At 44.7% G+C, this 15,494-nt stretch overlaps 1 long non-coding RNA gene across 1 annotated transcript; it reads left to right on the forward strand.

The window, feature by feature from the left end:
* The first annotated feature begins 3,875 nt into the window (after window positions 1-3,875).
* On the forward strand, window positions 3,876-14,682 carry LOC149367271 (uncharacterized). The gene is made up of 4 exons (XR_016286999.1): window positions 3,876-4,035; window positions 4,922-5,015; window positions 5,562-5,637; window positions 13,975-14,682. It is a non-coding gene; the product is annotated as an uncharacterized LOC149367271 (long non-coding RNA).
* The last annotated feature ends 812 nt before the right edge of the window (window positions 14,683-15,494 follow it).

Consider the following 15,494-nt stretch of genomic DNA (forward strand, 5'->3'; position numbering starts at 1 on the left):
CCAGGGAGCAGGCCGAAGCTCGTCGCGCGGCGCGCTCGCGAGCAGCGTCATTGCTGAAAGCTCGGCTCGCTCACAGATTGGCTCAGAAACTTGCGAATTGTACTCGCAAGGCTGGCAAATCGAGCAGCTAGCGGCTGGCCTGCGACTGAGCGCACGTTCGCAGTACAGGTGAACAACAAATAGCGCACGAATGCTTGGGATACCGGCTGCGTTGCGGCCACGTTAAGGCGATTCTTAAGCTCGTCCTCGACGCCATCGTCACCGTATGTGACACACAGGCTGAGAACTTGAATTCGAGTACGTGCTAAAGTAAGCTGCTCGTATTTCTCGGAACAATCTGAAGTCGAAAAGACAGTTGCTTCTGTCGGCTTACATGCATGTGGGCTCTTGCTAGTGAAAGTACACTCGAACAGGATGCGGCGAGTGCGGGCCGCTGTTGCATATAAGCTAAAGTGTGAAGCAAGTATCGTCGTAGTTCCGTAACGCAGTTGATATCACAGTAATCCGCTTGTACGGGTCACATTTAAGCTTTGTTTCATGTAGATCTCCGTCGAGCATGCCAGTGTAGCGTTGAGTAATGCACCGCAGCTGCTCTTTGTCCTACCGCTCGCGTCGAACATATCCTTGATATGGACCAGTTTGCGATACGGTGCGTTTCTTTGCCTTTTTTGTCGCATTTAAGGGATTTTCGCTGCCGTCAATCGAAATTGCATTCCGTCAACAGCGTCGTCTGCGCCGTCGTCTGCTAGGACACCCGGGGATGGGATCACAGGATCGCAGCTTCTACAAACGACATGTCAGCAAAAGTATCTAAAAGGGCTTTGGTATTCGCATTTAATAAAGAAATAAAATGAAAAAATATAATTTGTTTTTGTTGCGAACACAATTCAAATATTAGTAATAAAAAAAGCGCATTTATAGGTTTTTTCAACGAAGCAAAACTGCAGCCGTCGTCACGTTTTGTGTTATTTGGGTTTTCGTAGCATTGTTTGAGTGCTCGTGCGGTGGACGTGTATGAAGAACTCAAGTGTGTAACACGTGGTCAACACGTGCTCACCCTACTGTAGTAACCAGCCTTAATCCCATCCCTCTCAAAGCCGAAAGCACGTGGACGCCGGAAGCGCAGCAGAGTCCAGAATTAGACTTGTACATTAAATCTGTCTCGAAAGAAATTATAGACCAAACAAAGCAAGCTCGAAAACGCAGAAACGTTACCCCAACGGAACAGGCTACTCTGAACCACTTAGCTTCTAGAACCGATATAGTCATTAAACCTGCAGACAAAGGAGGTAGCATAGTTATCCTGCCAGCCGAAAAATACAAAAAAGAAGCTTTTAGGCAACTTAACAACCCTTGTCATTATAAGAAATTAGATTCAGATCCCACTTCAGAGTTCTGCAAATTGATTCTGAACAAACTGGCAAACTTACTATCAAGAGAACTAATCACGCAGTCCGATTACCACTTCTTAAATCCGCTAAACAAACAGGCAGGACGCTTTTACCTACTTCCCAAAATCCATAAGGTTTCCGCAGAAGACTTGTTTACCGCAGATATCCCCAGCAGACCTATCGTTTCAAACAATAACACGCCCACAGAGAACTTATCAATTTTCCTGAACAACTATCTTGCAGATATTCCCACCCACCTCCCTTCCTCTGTCGAGGATACACCGCACTTTCTCCGCATAATAGAGTCTCTGAATGACGCTTCCATTATCCCAGCAGATAGCATACTTGTCACACTTGACGTCGCCGCTTTGTACACAAATATTCCCATTAATGAAGGTATCGACGCACTCTTAAAAATTCTAACTCAAAGTCCTCACCCGCACGAAACTGAAGTGTACCTCACGCTACTTGAATTGGTACTAACACTCAACTACTTTGAATTCAATTCTTCTTACTACCTTCAAGTATTTGGAACAAGCATGGCCACTCCCTTCGCACCCACCTACGCGAACATTTTTATGGGGCTACTGGAATCTAAACTTCTAAATTCATTTCTAAAAAAACCACTCATATACCTGCGGTACATAGACGATATTTTCATGATATGGGAGCATGGGGCTGAGACCCTGAAGGCATTCGTCACACATTTCAATTCATTCCACTCCAGCATTAAATTCACCTTCAACTCTTCGAAAACGCAAGTCAATTTCCTTGACACCACTGTCCATTTAGAAAATAGCAAGCTCAAAACCACACTTTACAGGAAACCTACTGACCGACAACAATACTTAGATTTCACTAGCCATCATCCAAGACACTGCAAACAAGGTATATTCGTAGGACAGGCAACGAGACTAAGAAGAATATGTAGCGACGACGATGACTACCTGAAACACCTCCACTCGCTAAAAAACACACTAATCACCAGAAACCATCCACAGACAACCCTTAATAATGCGTTCCAACGAGCAACCACTTTGAAACGAGATGTAGTTCTTAAAAAACGAACAAAAGCTAACAGTCAACGACCTCCTGCACTTATAACGAAATACTCAAATGCGCTTCCAAACATCAACAATATCCTGCGGAAATACCACCCCATTTTAACTGGTAACGACCGTCTCAAGAAAATATTTCCCGACGCACCAAGGGTAACATACAGACGCAACACAAACCTGAGGGACATCCTGGTGCATGCTAGGCTCGGTAAGAAACCACCACCGACAGTAACTTCATGCTCTCGACCTAGATGCAAGACATGCAAACATTTACAAAGGGACACTACGGTTAAAAGTACGGCAAGCGATTTCAGTTTCGATATAAAGAAAAGTTTTGACTGCACATCGTCCAATATTATCTACATGCTCCAGTGCTCCTACTGCCAGAAACAATATATCGGAGAAACCGGACAAACAATGAGTGCCAGATTAAACAGGCACCGGGCTGACACAACACGGAATGAACAGAAGGCAGTGTCGACCCATTTTAATCAACGCCATCACAAATTCGACGAACTCAAATTGTTCATTCTTCAGTCAGGCTTCAAATCGACTAGGGACAGAAAATACAGAGAAGCATTCCTAATCCACAAATTTAAAACACTGCAACCAACAGGGATCAACATGTCCAGAGGAAACCTGGAATCTCTCAGGTACATTGCAGGGTCAGCATAATTTTAAATTAACAAATGTCTTGCACGTGGTCAGACTATTTCCTAGAACCTCACATAAGTATACTGTCGCTCCTTGCACCCTTCCCATGTCATATCTTCCACCCCATTTCCGGCCTTGTCACCCTCTCCCTTTGTTAACTTTTTTTTTTCTCTCTTCTTTTTCTCCTAATCCCCTGCTACCAGTCCTCGGAAACCATGACACTCCTGTTACCCCCTCCGCCCCCACTTTTTGGCTTTCTCTGAACACGAGCCATTCCCCCCCCCCCCCCCCCCCCTGCCTTGTCCTTCCTTGGAAATGCCCCCTTCCTTTCTCCTTCCAGTGCCAGCCTTTTTTTTTTCCCTTGTTCTCATTTCCCTGTACCACGCTGACTAATCCTTTTATCTGAGTTTTGCAGGTTCACCCAGCGCCACATCCCATTCCCCCGTCGCAGACTCTTCAAAGCCTTTTGTTCATTACCCACCCCCCGGATATAAGTTGTTCCACTATTGCAGCCTAACGAATCATGATTCACCTCCCTCCCCTTCCTGACACGCATCCCCTCCCACACCACTTTCCTTCCCCACGCCCGGGGCCTTCCTCCTCGGAGCGAAGACCCTATTTAATCCCTGCCGATGATGAACGCTTTGCCCAGACGAAGACAAGTCCCCTTGTCGAAACGTTGGCTCCAGCAACCTGAGGTTTTCCCCTCCCTTGTTCATTTTGTGATCGCCAAGGACCATCTACCGCACCCTCTCTCTACCATGGACTCAAGTGTGTTTTGGAAACCAACGACGAGAATTACGCCCTGTCAACACTGGTGATTTTGAACGGGTAAAGCCGTGAAGAAAGGTAGCGCTACGACTTCTTGTCATCTGGAGAGGCAACGAAGAAGAATGTGCGGTTTTGCTAAGCCTTGATGAGCCGTCTGAACGGTGAGTCCCGTGTACGTTTCTTTACTTCTGATCTCTATTCGCTCGCGTTATTAGTGTGCGCCTATATAGGGATGGCAGTGCAGGCAGTCTGCGTGCGGTTGCCTCAGCTATAATGCGTTAAGGCCGATTCACACGACGGTCCGTTCGCCCGCGGCCCGCGCACTACGTATTCAGGCGCGCTGTCGGCCGCGGCCACCAGTTATCACAACAGAGTTATGCGGTCGCTTGCTAGCGCTGCTAAAAACAACAGACAATGTTTACTACATTCCAATAGCATAGATTTGTGCTACGTAGGAGAGGATGATGAGCGTGCAGTGCCACGTTAGAGAGCGCTCTTGCTAGGCCAGCTGCGGACAGACAAGGGAACTGACAACGGTCGAGTTGCCTCGCGGCTGGTGCCCGTCGGATTGATTTGTGCTACTTAGAAGATGACGATGAGCGGCAGTGCCGCGCGACAGAGCACTCGCGCTAGGCCAGCTGCCAACAGACAGTGCTCAGTGTGTGTACTTGTCGGATTAGTGCTTACGCCTTAATATTTGTCATACAATTTTTTCGGGGACAATGATCGCGTTTAAAAGGCTGGGGCATATCCCTTGCCTAGTCATTTGTAAATTTCTATCTGTGCTTCCCCATGGAACAGAATTTGACACAGTATTATGTCAAAGTTAGATCGTTCTTGCGTATGCCCTGAGGTGTAGGTGTCGATGCTTCCTCGCCTTCAGATTTTGAGAACTGTTTGGGATGCAACTGCGCACTTATTTAGGATTTCAAGCTTTTTGCTATATCCCTCGTTTGTGCGGCCCGCTTTCAAGTTGTTCGCTATATCGGTGATGGTTTGTTATTGATTTTCACTTTCTCTTATTTATTCTTGGTTGACTGCCACCAGCTGTGCTGCCGGCGATTCTCCGCGCTCGGAACTATTCCCAGGCACGAGACCCTACCCACGGACCTCCCTGCACCACACTCACCAGTTTTCTTCGGTATTTTTTTCCCTTGCTCTTACTTGCATTGCCACTAGGCAGTTTTTATTTCTGTGCAGATTTGTTAAATGCAATACCAATTTTCGTTTCATGCTGTGATGTGAGATATCGTGCTTCTTGCTAATGAATGCATGCCTTTTCCATCCTCTCGTCATTTGTGCAAAGCAGACGGGTCTACTGGTCGCTACGTTCAATTTAAAAATACCTTCGGTGCTGCTCCAAAGCACCCTAGTAGTAATAATTATATCCTGTGCATGCTATATTCGAATAGTTACGCTCTTTTCATAATGCATAAAAATAGTGGTATTCCAGCCTGCTCATCTTTCTATGCGGTTGTGACAGTCATGTAAATCTACTGAAAAAATGTATATCGGTGCATCACATACAATCTGTTCATTTCTTTTGTCATGGGCCATCTCATTGCTTTTTGTGTTCCTATGTGAATACCTTATTCTAATTTATGAAGCAGTAGACAATTTCTTCTCTTGTCATTCATGACATTGTTACGGCCACTGACAACAGGTACTCTGACATATTTATTTGCAGTTGCCAGCTGCCAGTATCTACTGGGCCATTCGTGCTTCCAGCTTTTGGCTGTGCTATCTCTCCTCAGCTGTTTGTGGTAGGTATTGTTTTCCAGTGATGCATACCTTACCTGCCTATTTAGAAAAATTTCGTAGACATAGACTCATAGCCGGGTTTAGAAATGCATGCAGAGCTCTACGTGCACTTAGCAGCAGTACCTCCCTGTATAATCACATGAATCTGATCCTGAATTACATGAATGTAATTACATGATCTGTATGAAATAGTCGCTCATGAAGCTTTTGACTGCTGCTGTTAACATAATGGAATTTACACTGCTTCAGGTGGAGTGACTATTTCACACATCTTGCCTCTTATGCATATGTGCCCTCTGAAAGGGCGAACATATTCCTTTATCCCTTTAAAAAACATTGTGTTCTATCATGATGCTTTACCGGTATTTCTGGTGTATAGACCAAAATGTCACTCAGTATTGTAACATGAAGCGGGAACTCAGTTTGTCCAATGTTTTAGAGGTAACATGAAGCGGGAACTGAGTTTGTCCAGTGTTTTAGGGGTCCTAAAACATTGGACCAACACAGTTCCCACTCGAGTTATTGATCACTTCGCTCTCGCCCTACCATAAGCTTGCCGTCCAGGTTGGACAAATTGATAGAGCGACTGCTCCAGTGAAGTGGTGGTTCTGAGTTCGAACACCGGACCAGGACGAATCTTTCTTTAACCACGAAGTTTCTGTGAAAGCTGTATAGCTTTCCTTTGTAGCCGTTTGGCTGTGCTCGAGTGGATGTCAATGAGTAATTACTCCTTATTACAGATCTTTTGTCAACGCCAAACTGATTCAGTAGCAACAAATAGTAGAAGGGTAAAAGCATGCTGCTCCCAAAAATTCGTTAAGCATGTTATAAAATGTATGCTGTATTGTTTTAACTGCTGCAAAGAAATAACGGTGATGTTAGATGCCCAGCCCCTATTAGGTAAACATAGCTCGCAACTAACACAGTGGATAGAAAAGAAATATGGACTTCAACCCTCACGACGACCCTCACCCCAGTAAAACAAAAAGTGCCAGTGTTGCCATACTTGAGAGCTTTGCTCTTTAAAATTGCAGTAGACTGCTACTCAAAGTTGACAAAAAATGCGTCTCGTTTTCTGCATGTGCATTCCATAGTGCTGGTGCCATTTTCACTGGCCATTGACATTCAGTCGCATGATGTGCACCCCGCTCCTCGAGTTGATTTTGTTTGTCTTGTGAACCTGCCGTCAAAATCAGTGCAGGATAATGCTTCCCCAGTTGATCTGCAGTTAACCTTGTCCTTTGCCAGCTGCTGTCACCCTTTCTCCACAGAGAAGGGCGGTGGGAGTCCAAGCCAGGTGGAGTTGAAATATTTGACTAGTAGTGGACAGGGATCCTGCGGTTTGTTGAGGACACAGGCAAATTGGAGACTTATGGAAGAATTTTTTTACCAGCCAAAAAAGACGCATACACAAGAGAGAACCGCACAGGACAAGGGCTGGTAAAAGCCGTAGTCCTCTGTGGTTCTCTCTTCTGTATGCGTGTTCCTTGGCGGGTAAAAAAATTCCTCCGTAAGTCTCCAATTTGCCGGTGTCCTCCACAGATTGGAGGATCCCTGTCTGTTACTAGTCAAATTTCACTACTCCACCTGGATTGGACTCCCACTGCCCTTCTCAAACTTTTGAAATCATGTTGCCCTAGCAGATCATCAGCTGTCGGTTGTATTACTTTCGCTTCAGTGAAATTTGACGTGTAGCGGACAGGGATCCTAGAATTTGTGGAGTACACAGGGAAACTGGAGACTTATAGAAGAATTTTTTTACCAGCCAAGGAAGACACATGCACAAGATTCGTTGTCTGTGTTTCACAACTGAAAGTTCTAAATACGTGCAAAAGTGTATCGTGCATTCACACGTATTTTGAAAACTCAATTTTTGCAGCGTTAGGTTTTCGGAATTGGAGCTGTAGCATTGCCGCCAAAGAATCCCGCTCGTTAACAAAGCGCACACTTATTTGCTAGGTATATATTCCGTATACCGCAACCAGTACACGTCACTGTTTGGAAGGTTCTGACGCGAAATTTCTGATTGTGCAAGGTAGCTTTTCTTTTAAATTCAAGCGCTCTCTATTTGCTTTTTCCTGTGCATATTCATCGGTCGTTTCAATTCGGAAGCATTGGTGCTGCAAGACGTGCATACGGAAGCTACATTTGTGCACAAAGCTCCTGAATTTTTGAAAGCGCAGCTCTGGCAGTTCTCGTTGTCATAAATAAGTACAAAGCAGCCTAATCTTTTTGGACACACCATTTCATGCTCTTAGCTGTTTCTGAGAAACAGGCTGCCTTTTTTTTCTGTTTTTGGTGTGAAACATTCCTAACAACTTCTTTCTTTCTCCATGCACAGATAGTCTATGCAGACACGGGCAGCTTGATTGCAATATTTAGGGCAATATTTATAACAGGTGCAGTGAGCCTTGGTGCATGTGGACAGAAATTAAGCTAGGGTGGGGTGGGGTATTTTCGCACAGGGTAATGTTATGCGGAGGGTCTGGCGTATTGAAACCGAGTCTTTCTGAGCTCTTATTAGACGTCCCAGCACCAGGACAGTAGTTGAGGCTTTTCTTTGTTGTCTAGTCAATGGTTTCCATCACATAAAATAGCCTTAATTCTAGCTATCCCGTGGCCGTCTACAGAACGATGCAGATATACTGAAGTGATCAGTGTTGCATAAAAGTAGTGAGAACATTGCAAATGCAAGACAACTTCATTGGTTTGCAGTGCACTAACGTGGCAGTCAGAGAATTACACATTACATTTGCAAATCTAAATTGTGCATAATAGTATGGACTGGCACGTAATGTGCGAAGTAATCACAGTTATCTCGTTCATGCCAAATGCTAGTGTCAAACATTGTCAGTATTGCATATTTATAAAGAGCAGACATGCTGCGCCTAACTTGTCGTTGGATAGATTTTATTACTATGAAAGCAAAAAGTTTACACATGGCTGTCGTGTTCTTGCGTGGGAAGTAGTATTACCTTAAATGAGTATAAACACCAAATTTTTGGTTATGTGTGTTCTTTGTAGCGACGTGCTGGGCATTCGTATACATAGAATTGTTGCATAGTATTCGTCTCCAATCGCTAAATAATTACAACCAGATTTCTTTTCTTCCCTGTTTCAATAGCATAGCAATTGCTATGACATCAATGTTCAGTATAGGTTATGGAAGGCACAAAAAAGCTACGATATCGCTACTTCATCGTTTTAATTAGTTACAATGCTAAAGCCAGCCTGCCTTAAGAGTCTGAATCACAATGAATGACGAAGCCGCAATTATATTGCAGTTTTCCTCATGCCTCCCCTGGCTTATACTGACCTTTGATGCCATTGCCATTGCTCAGTTTTTAAAAGTGAAGCAGGAGAGAGAAGATATTTAATTACAAATTATTTAGCAGTCATAGGCGAATACTGTGTGGTTATCCGTGCATAGTAATGCCTTATGCATCATTAAAAACAAAAAAAAATGTGCAACTGAAATTTGCTCGGCTGCTGACCCAAAAGACGCGGGTTTGATCCCGGCCGCGGCGGCTGGAATTTCTTTGGAGGAGAAATTCTAGAGGCCCGTGTACTGTGCGATGTCAGTGCACGTTAAAGAACCCCAGGTGGTCGAAATTTCCGGAGCCCTTCACTACGGCGTCTCTCATAGCCTGGGTCGCTTTGGGATGTTAAACCCCATAAACCAACCCAAACCAAACTGAAATTTGTTGTCTGCCTCTTTGAGATGAAAAATTTTGAATTTTTCCTTCACTATTTTAGAGCATGAAATTCAGTTAATGGTATCTGAGAAACAGGAATTGCAACAGCCATTTCTCTTCAGCAAGAAAACTGTCATTGGTATAAGTGTTTTCCCGATTCAAGGTTACCCTGAATAACACCATCTGTCGGGCTAGTTGGTTGCGATCCATATGTATCAGCAGCGCGAACACAACACAGGAAGAAGGAGAAGAAGGTAAAGAGCGCTGAACTTCCAACTTTTATTTGAGCAAAAATTGAACCCGCACTTTTATACACATACCAGGTAAAATCCCACCAGGGGGTAATCAAGGCGTTCTATCGAATTGGGACCAACACGATGTCCAGGGCATCAAAATGATAACTACTATCACACTATACAAAGACTTCCATGAAAAGCACGAATGACATGCGGAAAAAAAAAAACAAGACAATGTAAAAAACAGGGTTGAGTGTGCGCAAATGGAAAAAATGGAAAAACAGGGTTGAGGGCGCGAATTTTGCTAAAAGAAGAAAAAAAAACATGAGAAGGCGAGACACGGTAACAACGTAAGCGATGCGAAGGGATGAGCGCCAACAATTAACACGGCTAGAACTAAAATGCAGTGTGCCCCTAAAAGCCAGGTAAAATCAGGTAAAACCAGAGGGAAAGGTGATTTCTTTTTCAGATAATGAGATGGAAGGGGTGCTTACGCAACCTTCTTTGAGCCCTGAGATGTAGGTAGCTTCAATGATTTCGCATGTTAGTTGGTTTTTATGTTTCTTTAAGACGGTTGCTTTCTTAAAATGAGGAATGCACTTCTTTTGGCTGTCACATACGCTGCAGTGGGCGGGCAGGTTCCTCAACGGCGCCCCAGTTAGATCGTTCCTATGTTCCATTAACCTTTCGTTTAAGCATCTTCCTCTTTGGCCTATGTACGCCTTACCGCAAGCTAAAGGTATAGAGTATACAACACCCTCCGCACAAGGCACAAAAGGATCTCGGTGCCTGGTTGTACAGCTACTATTCTTTTTCTTTTTATTAACTTTGTTGCACAGGCTTGACAGGCGCAGAGGGGCTGAAAAGACTACGTCTACGCCTGCTTTTCTGCCAATTTTCTTCAGATTATGCGAGATTTGGTGCAGGTATGGCAGAACGGTGACCTTTTTGTTCCGCTGTCACGTATCATCCGGGGCTTCACATTCATGCTTCATACTTATCAGGACTTTTTTTGCAACAGACGAAAGGAGAGATTGCGGGTATCCTGATTGCGTCAGCCTCAGCACTTGGCTCGAAAAACTGTCCTGCAACCTGTGTTCACAAGATTTTGTGAGTGCGTTCTTAAAAGTTGACTTCACGATGTTCCTTTTTACAAGTTTTGAATGGGCTGAATCGTAGGGTAGGATGGGCTTATTGGCTCTTGGTTCAAATAACCAGCACACATGGTCCTCTCCGAAAAACAACTTTAACTCTAAAAACCGCATGGCGTTTTGTTCTGGGAATTCATGAGTAACTTCAAGAGGTGATATAGTATTAGAAAAAGTGTGGAGGACTTGAGTTGCTTCTGTTTTAAAGGCTTCAGTGTCGCAATCTAAGAGGACCAGGAAGTCATCGACGTACCGGAAAATTTTTAGAACGCTTGATGACTCAAGCTTGTCCTTCAAGGATCTGTCATGCATAGCGAGGAAAAGGTCGCTCAAAATGGGGGCGATGCATGACCCTATACATATGCCTTGCTTTTGTATGAATCTCGAACCGTTCCCCTCTGCCACTGTTGATTTTAGGTAAGCGCATAGCAATTCAGTGAAGCCATCCGCAGAAACGCCACACTCATTTTGGAAGGCCGCAGTGTGGCGTTTCTGCGGATGGCTTCATTGAATTGCTATGCGCTTACCTAAAATCAACAGTGGCAGAGTGGAACGGTTCGAGATTCATACAAAAGTAAGGCATATGTATAGGGTCATGCATCGCCCCCATTTTGAGCGACCTTTTCCTCGCTATGCATGACAGATCCTTGAAGGACAAGCTTGGGTCTTCAAGCGTTCTAAAAATTTTCCGGTACGTCGATGACTTCCTGGTCCTCTTAGATTGCGACACTGAAGCCTTTAAAACACAAGCAACTCAAGTCCTCCACACTTTTTCTAATACTATATCACCTCTTGAAGTTACTCATGAATTCCCAGAACAAATGCCATGCAGTTTTTAGAGTTAAAGTTGTTTTTCGGAGAGGACCATGTGTGCTGGTTATTTGAACCAAGAGCCAATAAGCCCATCCTACCCTACGATTCAGCCCATTCAAAACTTGTAAAAAGGAACATCGTGAAGTCAACTTTTAAGAACGCACTCACAAAATCTTGTGAACACAGGTTGCAGGACAGTTTTTCGAGCTAAGTGCTGAGGCTGACGCAATCAGGATACCCGCAATCTCTCCTTTCGTCTGTTGCAAAAAAAGTCCTGATAAGTATGAAGCATGAATGTGAAGCCCCGGATGATACGCGACAGCGGAACAAAAAGGTCGCCGTTCTGCCATACCTGCACCAAATCTCGCATAATCTGAAGAAAATTGGCAGAAAAGCAGGCGTAGACGTAGTCTTTTCAGCCCCTCTGCGCCTGTCAAGCCTGTGCAACAAAGTTAATAAAAAGAAAAAGAATAGTAGCTCTACAACCGGGCACCGAGATCCTTTTGTGCCTTGTGCGGAGGGTGTTGTATACTCTATACCTTTAGCTTGCGGTAAGGCGTACATAGGCCAAACAGGAAGATGCTTAAACGAAAGGTTAATGGAACATAGGAACGATCTAACTGGGGCGCCGTTGAGGAACCTGCCCGCCCATTGCAGCGTATGTGACAGCCAAAAGAAGTGCATTCCTCATTTTAAGAAAGCAACCGTCTTAAAGAAACATAAAAACCAACTAACACGCGAAATCATTGAAGCTACCTACATCTCAGGGCTCAAAGAAGGTTGCGTAAGCACCCCTTCCATCTCATTATCTGAAAAAGAAATCACCTTTCCCTCTGGTTTTACCTGATTTTACCTGGCTTTTAGGGGCACACTGCATTTTAGTTCTAGCCGTGTTAATTGTTGGCGCTCATCCCTTCGCATCGCTTACGTTGTTACCGTGTCTCGCCTTCTCATGTTTTTTTTTCTTCTTTTAGCAAAATTCGCGCCCTCAACCCTGTTTTTACTTTTTTACCGTGTTCTTGCCTTCTCATGGTTTTAGCAAAATTCGCGCCCTCAACCCTGTTTTTCCATTTGCGCACACTCAACCCTGTTTATTTTTTTACCGTGTTCTTGCCTTCTCATGGTTTTAGCAAAATTCGCGCCCTCAACCCTGTTTTTCCATTTTTCCATTTGCGCACACTCATCCCTGTTCTTTACATTGTCTTGTTTTTTTTTCCGCATGTCATTCGTGCTTTTCATGGAAGTCTTTGTATAGTGCGATAGTAGTTATCTTTTTGATGCCCTGGACATCGTTTTGGTCCGAATTCGATAGCACGTCTTGGTTACCCCCCTGGTGGGATTTTACCTGGTATGTGTATAAAAGTGCGGGTTCAATTTTTGCTCAAATAAAAGTTGGAAGTTCAGCGCTCTTTACCTTCTTCTCCTTCTTCCTGTGTGGTGTTCGCGCTGCTGCTACATAAGGTTACCCTATATTTTAAACTGCACAATGTATTACGTGACAAGAAACCGTCAAGCACAATAGGTGTGGTTTTAGTAATGACTGGAAGTGATAAGGGAATACATTTACTTAGAGCAGGCAGTGACCGCTGATCCGGATCATGAAGGGTAATAACTAGAGGAATATGGATGGGGCGGAGTGCATATAGGCAGGTTCTCTCAGATCATGAATGGCAGTTTTCAATACCCCTCAAGAGAAAAGTATACAACAGCTGTATCCTACCGGTATTCACCTATGGGGCAGAAACGTGGAGGCTAACGAAGAGGGTTCAGCTTAAGTTAAGGACAACGCAACGAGCTATGGAAATAAAAATGATAGGTGTAACGTTAAGAGATCGGAAGCGGGCGGAGTGGGTGAGGGAACAAACGCAGGTTGAAGACATCCTAGTCGAAATCAGGAGAAAAAAGGGTGCTTGGGCAGGGCGTGTAAGACGAAGGCAAGATAATCGCTGGTCCTTAAGGGTAACGGAGTGGATTCCAAGAGAAGGCAAACGTAGCAGGAAGCAGCAAAAAGTTCCATGGGCGGAGGTTTTCAGGAACACGGTGGACATAGCTGGCGAAGGACAGGGTGAATTGGAGAACATGGGAGAGGCCTTTGCCCTGCAGTGGGCGTAGTCAGGCTGATCATGATACTTGCAGAAGAGGTTGCTCATGTTCAAATTTTCATTTGGTAAATATGTGCTTGTTTTACATGCACACAGCTTTTGAAAGGACTAGCATAGTGATAATTGTATTGGGCTTCATAAAATTGTAGCTCTGAATGAAGGTTTGCAATGAAAGGTGTCTGCACTTGGTAACAATATAGGTACACACTAGTGGCGACATGACACACACGATCAGTACATTCTAGTTGTATTCTTTCTTTTTTTTTCATGGGGTTATATGCAGGATAGTATGAAAAGGGCATTGGAATTGACTCTTACTTGCATTATTTTCATTCATGTTTGCAGGCACCCGGAGAAATGCACGCATAGCCAAAGCTCCTTCACTCAGCCGAGCAAGCTACGGCATCATCCAGCATCTTAGTTTCTTTTGAGCGCTTACAGCTCACTGCGGTGGATTTGGTAGATGGGTTTATTTTGCTTTTGGCAGTGTTCTTGGCATTTAATGTCAAGTACACCCCAAAAACAAAGCGGGCTTGTCTGCAGCTTGAGACACTAATGGGGCTTGATCCTAGCGAGTGCCTCCCGAGCGTGTTTTGGGCAGCCACAGCAATCACAGCAATGACTTGAGAAATAAAAGTTATCAGTGTTGTACATTTGTGTCATTATTTCTTGAACCATTGTTATTCCCAACGCAGACAGAGCACCATACTAATGTGCAAACTGTAGTGTAGCCATAAAGTAGTTGTATGAGCAAAAATTATAATCCCTTTTGCTCATTACTCTTTTGTAGATGTAGCGCAGGTGGATCCTGCAAAACATATGACCAACTTGCTCTGAAGAATATGTGAAATAAGAAAATTAGTAGGATACATTGAAAACACGTGAAACTCCTTTTGAAGGAGTAAAATAAGATCTGGGCTGATACTCCTTGAAGGAGTATAGTCACTCTAACAAACGGAGTCCTGGAACTCTACCTGAAAGAGTAGTAGGATGCTGTTTCAATGTGGTAGCTTTACTCCCTCGGAGGAGTGCCTGTACTCTATTGCAGGAGTAGTACAGTACTCCTTGAGTAGGTGTTGGATCACTCTTTGTCCAGAGGGAGTAATTTTATTCTGGAAAAAGGAGTGGAATATGGGACAAGCGAATACTCCTTCAAAGTGTGTTCTGGGCACTCCTCTGCACTCCTTTAGTTCTAAGAGTGTGGCGCACGGTGAGGTGTTCGGCCAGCCTGATTCGGTGTTACGGGATACGGGCAGCACCGGCATTGTTGTGCGTGAGTCCCTTGTACCGGCAGCGGCACTTACAGGGAAAAAGGCTACATTATTCTTGGCCAATGGGACCCGTGTAGAAGTTCCAGAAGCGGAGGTGGTGATTTCTTCTCCATATTTCTCCGGTAAGGCCATCGCGCGGTGCTTGTCTACACCCCTGTACGACATCATAATAGGCAATGTCCCTGGCGCTAAACCTCCATTCTCGGTTGACCCGCCAGTTCTCACTGATCAGGCAGTTTCCCTTGCCATTACGGGTGCGGTCGATGTTCCTTCTCTTACGGTGACAGCAAAGGTTTCAGATAGTAGCAAAAGCCCCACTCTTAACACACTCCGCTTGTCACGGCCGGAGTTTCGCCTCAAACAGGAAGATGACCCGACCATAGAGGTGTGTCGCAGGAAGTTGGGGCAAATATTTCGTGGCAAGGGACAGACCGCCCACTCTTTTGATACAGATGACGGTGTTCTTTTCCGAACATACCAGGTGTGTCCCGGCCGAGTCGTGGAGCAAGCGGTGGTACCGAAAGGCTTACGCACGCAAGTCCTTATGTTGGCGCATAAAGCCTGGCCCGCATGGAGCGTTTTTACCCGCGAAAT

Source organism: Amblyomma mixtum, chromosome 1, assembly GCF_055824585.1.
Source record: "Amblyomma mixtum isolate Tamu chromosome 1, ASM5582458v1, whole genome shotgun sequence".
NCBI classification, from domain to species: domain Eukaryota; kingdom Metazoa; phylum Arthropoda; class Arachnida; order Ixodida; family Ixodidae; genus Amblyomma; species Amblyomma mixtum.